This window comes from Haliaeetus albicilla, chromosome 4 (genome assembly GCF_947461875.1).
Source record: "Haliaeetus albicilla chromosome 4, bHalAlb1.1, whole genome shotgun sequence".
Lineage (NCBI taxonomy): Eukaryota > Metazoa > Chordata > Aves > Accipitriformes > Accipitridae > Haliaeetus > Haliaeetus albicilla.
Genome location: NC_091486.1, coordinates 24,792,951 through 24,800,576, shown reverse-complemented (window position 1 = coordinate 24,800,576; position 7,626 = coordinate 24,792,951). Strand labels below are relative to the sequence as shown.

At 39.8% G+C, this 7,626-nt stretch overlaps 1 protein-coding gene across 2 annotated transcripts in view; it reads left to right on the top strand.

Annotated features, from left to right (window-relative positions):
* Positions 1–7,626, top strand: part of SP3 (Sp3 transcription factor) — a 35,919-nt gene that overhangs the window by 1,489 nt on the left and 26,804 nt on the right. The gene's annotated exons all lie outside the window — the stretch shown is intronic.

Genomic DNA, 7,626 nt, shown 5'->3' with positions numbered 1-7,626 from the left:
AAGTAAAATGGCTGTTTAGAAGCGAACGCGGTGGTGGAAGGCTGCTTCCTGTATCGACGCTGTTTTTTCTAGGTGCGGTTATCGTGCAGTCCCTCGTATTGCAAACCGAATTTCTGTCCTTATCTCTCACGCGCTGTCGGCTCTGAAAGGAGCCGTGATGACCTTGGGCCCTTGTGTGATGAGATGGGTCTTGCGGACTAGAAACGTATTCTTGTCGAAGCTAGTTTAACAATCTTCGTAACAAAAGCCTAATGGAAACTCGGATGTTCCTTAATTGGTCTAGCTAAACTCTCTTGTTGACGTATGCTCATAGAGTTAAAAGAGATGGTGCATTTCTAAATAGCTGATACCGAAAAATACCGGTGTATTAAAAGGGAATTCCAAAATACCTTTTAAAATGATACGACGAAGTCTTTCTTGGCCTTGGTCCTTGGGAAATTACATGTATTAACTCTAAATTTTTATTTTATTTTACAAAAAAAGTTCTAAAACAAGAAAAAAACTCCTCCCCCCCCCCCCTTTTTAAGCAAGTCTTGTTTTTTAAACTTGCTGTACAATGGCCTTGTATGTTTTTAGGAGTCTGCAGATAGGAGGAAAAACTGCAAAGCATTGTACTGGTGGACGAAGTGGCGTTGGCAAGCTTTTAACAAATGTCAAAATGTTAACGATAATGTTAAGTTTACTAAATACTTGAGTGCTGAACTTTAAAATACTTTTCATCTGTACATTTCAGCTTACTTTACATAAAGGGAAGCTGAAGCAAAATAGTTGTCTGAGGTCACGCAGCAGGTTGTAGACTAATGACAGAGCTCGAAAATTTATTAAGCTTCTGACCCCCTTTCAGGTGTTCCTTTCTGCTGAACCTGTTTATTTTCTTAAGTAGCATGTTTTTAAAAATCTTTCTGGATGTTGTTAAGTGCCTGATACCTCTAAGATTTGTTTCATAATACCAGATGCATACAGTGCTGAAAAGCAGAATGTTGGATCTGTCTCTTGCATAAACATACATACTGAAAAATGAATGATGCTTAAATGATAGCTTGCTTTCCTATATCCACCTTAAGGTTGTTCTCATTTCAAAGCTGGAATTGTGCATCTTGAGGATGGGTTGATAGCTTAGCATGAGCAATGCAAGGTCTGAGGGGGTAGTAGAGTGCTAGTACAGGACAAAAGGTTCCTTATAGTTCAGAATAGGCAAAGTGGTTTTGAAGTAGTACTTCTTTATTTCTGTTAAATTCATCTGTTATGTTTACGTATAAGGGGCTTTTCAGGGCGAGGCGGAAGCAATTCAAGAGAAGCCAAAATCTTAGTTAAATCTAAATATGAATATAAACTCAGTCACTACTTTTCATACATGCAGATAGGCCCCTCCTACATACCTGCTGTGAGTTAGGTTATAGCATTCTGGTAATTTTTACACTCTTACAACATAGCTCTTGAATGATTCAGAATATTTTGGGTGGAAACTAAATATAAATTGGAAGAGATATATACAGTAGCTGAACTAGACACTGGAGTTAATTAAGATGACCTTAATAAAGGGAGGGGAGGGACTAAAGTCCCTGAAATGTATTCCTTTTGAAAAACAGAATGCCGAAAGGGATTTAATGCAATAAAGATTTTTTTTTCTGGTCCCCTGAGTGTATCTTATTGGGGGGGTAGAAGAAGGAGGCAGGAGCTAAAAAGGCTTAAATTGTAGGTACCTCATAACTCATATGGAAAATGAAATCCATATGCATTGACACAGACAAATTGTATTCCTGGGGTTCGTGATGCTCATCCCTTTCCCAGGAGTATAGATGAATCAGTTTGATATCTCTGTATGGGTGATGGTGCCTAATGTAGCGATGGGGAGGCTGCCCTCTCCCATTATCTTGTATACCTGGATTACAGTTCTAACTGCTGAATGTCTGGTAGAACTCTCAAGCCATATAGATGGATAGTAGAAGTTAAACTAGACGTTTCCTTTTAGAAGCATTTGAAGAGCTTGCATGTATAAAGATAGCGGGGCTGTGTTTTGGGGGTTATTTTGTTAATGCTTTACTGACGTTTGCTTGGTAGGAACTGGCAGGGCTGGAGCCAGTACGCTAGGCTAGCCAGTTATTGCACACTGCTTTCCTGGCTGAAATGGTATGCTGCAGCTGCTCCCCAAGAGACCAGCAGTATGATTTAAAAGCAACAGCAACAACAAAACTCCCATAGGAACGCAGGGAATATTGCGTGTCTGGGATTTGGGGAAGAGCTGGAGCAAATGTGATTGTGTTTGCTGTGATCTAGTTGGCCCTGCTTGGAGCCCAGGGGTTGGACCAGATGACCTTCAGAGGTCCTTTCCAACTGAAATTATTCTATGATTCTATGGTGGTATCTGAATCCAAGCCTGTTGTTTGAGTGGATGCCACTTTTATGCCACTGAAAGGATTAGTATGGAAATAAAAAGACTAATGAAAGTGGCAACTTATTGGTATGGAAAACAAATGAAGATGACAGTTGACAGAACTAAACTCAACCCTCTTTTCCCATCCTGTCAATGAACTGGGAAGGCTGTCTCTAGTCCGCAAGGTTTTCAGCTTGGCCCAGGATTCTGGTTAGAGCTATATTTACTTTTGGATGACAAAATACTAGCAGGCATTACTGCTGATCTCGTCTTTGTGCATTGATGGAGACTGCAGTCTTTCAGCTTAGGCTTTGACACCGTGATTTATTCTGCTTACAATCATCAGACACCAGTGCTTTGTGTTTTGCCTGCTAGTATTTGGTTTAATGTAGATGGTCTTGAGTTTGTGGCTTGCTTACCCGAGAATCTTTTCCCTGGTTGCCATACTGCTGCATCTGTGGCTGGCTCAAACGCTTGCCATGGAAACTTCCCCTTGAATATTGCTGCCTGCTGGTATGTGTGAAAGCCTTGCTGGGATGGTATGCGCTACTGCCTGACCTAGAATGACAGCTCATATGTTTTGACCTCTCTGGATGTCTTTCCCTCTCTTGGGAATTTAAAGTCTGAGAAGTTTTAGTCTGGGTCTTGCTTTTTCACTGTTTATCATTGGCTAATAATTTAACTTTAAACTTTCATATTTAGGATTCTTTTTCATTTAGTTATAAATACTCTAGTTTCATTCCAGCTTAAACATCTGCGAAGACTTTAGCATTAGGTGAAAGGGAGAAGGAAAGCAGAAGGTGGCAGACCTGTGCATGCACAAGGGAGAAAACAAGAGAGGAACCATTCTAAAATTTAGGTCCAGCAAAGTCTTGATGGTCAGTTGTATGGTTGTTGCATGATCAGATGATTGTTTAAGAAGCTACAAAGTTGAGATGATAACCAGTTGTTTATGTTCTCTTAACTTCATTGCAATGCAAAGCTCAAGACGCTCTCTGGAACTAGCATGCTCCCAAGGGCCATTCTTATGGTTGTGCTGGGCATGGCTGGGATAGGTGAGGATACAGTGCAAGACGGATGGGAGTGCGGGGTGGGAGGACTGGAAGGCGGGTGAATTGAGAAAAGTGGCAGGCTGGCTGAGAAAACTGTTGGCTCTGACAGCTGCCAAAGAACGGGACCTGTCAGAGATGACTGCCCCAATTGTGGTATGTAGTTGCGTCTAGTGCACTGCAGGCTGCACTGATTCTTTATAGTCTTTAAAAAAAAAAAGCAAAAAAAAAAGCAGTGGAAATGATTTATTAGTGTTGTTGCTTACCAAAAATATGTGGAAAACATTTGGAGAGGTTAATAATTAGCAGTGTGGGGAAGATGAGTATTGTTTCTCTGCTGTAGACAAAGCATTTGTATCTTTTACAAATAAAGGTTGGAGTATTACAAGACTGCTTTGGCATATCTTGAGCTTTAGAATTGAGTATCAATGCTTCACAGAACTTAATGAAAATCTGGAATTCCGGTTTGTTTATGCCTCAGAACATTACTTTAATCATCTGAGATGCAACTAGCTTAACCTCAGTTTAGGTGGAAATAGGAATAGTGCTGATAGAATAGAGAAATACGAAGGCATTTTAAATTTCATGTTTTCCACTAGGCAAAAATATGGATGAATGCCATGTGTCAGTGTTAGCTGTGCTTCTCAGTTCTATGTCCTATGTGATGGTTTTGAGGAAGCTCAAAGTTATTCTGACATTCATTTTCTCCTTTATGGGTGATAATATAGCTTCCTGATGCTAAGTTTCTGGACATGAACAGATGGACCAGAATGTGTTCAGCCACCATAGAAGAGTCTGCCTGGGATTTTCTTGCTTCTCTCTGATTTATACTTTTCGCATTGCAATTATGTCTTCTTAGTGCTGGATCAGAACCAAGTGTAGAAGTTCCTTTACTGGTGCTTTAAGGATGTTCTTAAAAAATTTTGTTTTATTTCTCTCTACAGTTTTAGAGAAAGTAAGAAACATGTTTTAAAACATTTCCATATTTAAAGTCAGCATAAAACGGAAAGTTCTCTCTCTGATATTTAAACATTAGTAAGAAGTGTAAGATTTCATAGAACAGTTGAGGCTGGTAAGGATCTCTGGAGATTGTGTGGTCCAACCCCCTTGCTCAAAGCATGGTCAACGACAACAGGTTTCTCAGGACTGTGTCCAGTGCGTTTTGAGTATCTCCAGGGATGGAGATTCCACAACCTGTCTGGGCAGCCTGTTCCAGTGTTTGATCACCCTTATGGTAAAAAAAGAAGTAGTTTTTTCTTATGTTATGCGGGATGGAGTCAAAAGCCTGACTAAAGTAGTGATAAATATCCCCTGCCTAACCCCATCTACCACACCAGTTGTCTCATCATAGAAGGTTGTCAGGTTACTTAATTAAGCATCATTTCCCCTTCCTAAGTCTAGGCTGACTACTTCTGATCATGTTCTTTTTGGGTTTTTTTTTCCTCCCAAGGTTATGTGAAGGTTCTTTTATTTTTTTTCTTCAAGGTTATTTTCAAGGTTATTTGCTCCATTGCCTTCCCAAAGATCAAGTTGAAGCTGACTGGCCCCAGGTTCTCTTTCTTGCCCTTCTTGATGATTTGGTAGAGCCTTCAGCACCAGAGTTGAAGGCATGAGGAAAATGAGCCATTTCACACAAACTTCTATGCAAAATTCTAGTTTGGCATGCAGTTACATAGAGATTAATACACATACATAGATTAGTAATTAATAAACAAATGAAGTTGCATACAATCGAGTTAAAAATGCCTCCTTGTTGCCATGTGTCATTCCTTAACACTGCAGCTTTCTTGTTTCTACTAATGTCAGAGACATTGTATTGTCTTAATTTAAATAGGTTCTGAAGTTCTGCTGATTAAAACCAAGCTATTAATGTTTTGGGTCCAGTTGTCCCAAGCAAAAAGATGTAGATGTTTCTTAAATTAGACACAATTAAATGTTAGATATGTTTCACCTGATTGGAATTGTCTTTTAAAATAACATTTTAAGCAGCCCCAGATATACTTTTTACCTGAAATATTCTTTGATTCTCTAAACTTTTGATTTGGGCAAAAGTATTTCTCTGAATTGAGTGGCTTCACTGACAGAGGGCTGAAACATGCAACAGAAATTAATTTGCCTTAACAAGCAGCTTTGTGTGAGCTGAACCACACTGACTGATGTTGAACATGTTTTTAACCTATGGCAAATACAAGATAGAATGTATTAGCTCATACCTTAATGAAAGAGTTGAAGCAAGTGCATTTTATCTTATATTTGTAATGACCTAAGAATGCACAGATCGTTTACTGTAGCTTGGTAAACACATGATGTTAAACTCGTGCACTAGAGCCCTAACTCTTTCATAAAACAACAATTTGGATGAGGCAGTGGCCAATCTTCTTCGTTAGGTGTGTGATTTTTAAATGTTTAGGAGCTCGTGACTCATTATCTGTCCACCTCTGCTCGTTTTGCTGATGCTTTTGCTCCAGGACTAAATGGGGCAAAAGTGACTTCCTGAAAAGTGCAGCAAAAAGCAGTCCACAATAGACTGGCACAGATAAACGTTTGATAGTTCTTTAGCAATAAAATACTGATGGCTAATAGCATGTGTCCAGTTGATCACATTTGACATGTTGAAATGCAGGTGCCTACAACATATACCAGTTCTTACAGGGATGTTTCTGCTATTTCCAATTTTACTTTGGTGAAGGATGTTTTATTTTTTTCAACCCAAGTCCCATCCCTCCACATGGTTTAGATCACTTTTTAAAGGTATTTTGTCTTCTGTATGTATTTTTCTTATCTCCTTCCACATTTGACTTAAAGTTGCTTTAATTTTCTCTATAAACAGATTGAACAAGACAGTTAACTAGATTTTTATTTATCACGACCCCTCATTCTTCAGGGATGAGAATTTAGGCTCAGAGAGATCTCTTTATGTTACCCGCTGGAAGTTCTACAAGGCTTGTCAAAGAATCAAAAGACAGGCTGAACAGTGGTTGTTGCTTCCACTCTTTGGTGGTACTTGACCTTTCTTCAGGTGGACGTATCATTTGATTTTAATTCTTCCCATGCCTTGTGCCAGCTACTCTCTTGGCTCTGTTCCTGTCTCTTTCTCTTGTTTCCTGATACTGCTTCCAGTGAACTCCCCCTTGCTTCCTGTTCTCTTCTCCTTGACTGAGTAGTGCTAATGCTGAACTTTCCTCAGATCTTTGTCCCTTCATCTTGACACAGAGCCTTTGGATTGCAACCATCCAGCCTTCTCTTAAAGGAGCGGCTTCCAAATAACTGCTGTCTGAGTATCGGTTGATAAGGAGAAGAACTGTTGCTTTACCGCTACCATCTAAGTATTTTTCACGGATGGCCGAGAGACAGCAAACAAAACTCTGGTCTATTAGGACTGCACTGTAAAGATCAGTAAGCGACTGGGCTGTAGATGTTGCTGCTCATACATCAATGGTAGAGCTTTGAGTTACTACAACAATGCTTAATTGATTGAGTATGCAGTGAAAGGTTACTACTCTTTTTAGTAGGAAAAGGAGTCCAAGAAATGTCCTACTAGCTCAGCAGACTTTGAGAAACGGTATAAGAGTCAAGCTTGTTATGACAGGTTGATAACCAGTTGAGGTTAGAGATCATCTGCAAATGCTCTTTGCCATGCAGGGTGTTTTCATGCTTTAATACTAGTAATTTTGATAGCTGCCAGATAGTTTCTTGAAAGCCTCACCCTCTTTTTGCCCCTCCCTCCTCATGATTCATCTGGTAGTGTCTGATACAGCCAGCTGTAAGAGCAACATCTGAATAACAGGCATTTCATGTACTATGTGTAGCAGTAGCTTCATATCCATGTGCATGGCTAGCCTGGACTGACGAGTGCATCTACTGAAAGAGTGGCTCTATTGCGCTAAAACCCTTACAGAGCAGGATTTGAGGTACTAGATTTCACTAGATCATGAAAAGGTGAGGAGAGATGTGTGCCCAACTTGAAAAGGGCAAAGGCCATTGAATGGCGATATGGAAATCAACGTGTTTGGGGAGGAGAAGAGTATCGTAGGTCATCTCTGTATCATGAAGGAGACAGGTTCCCTTTGAACTATTTCTGTGGAGGATACTCACATGTATTAAGTATGAGTAGACGTAGACATAGACATAGTATTGTGTATTAGGTCAGTCCAGTTATAGTCTAAACATTCAACATTTGCCTGTACATAGTCTTAAATCGGT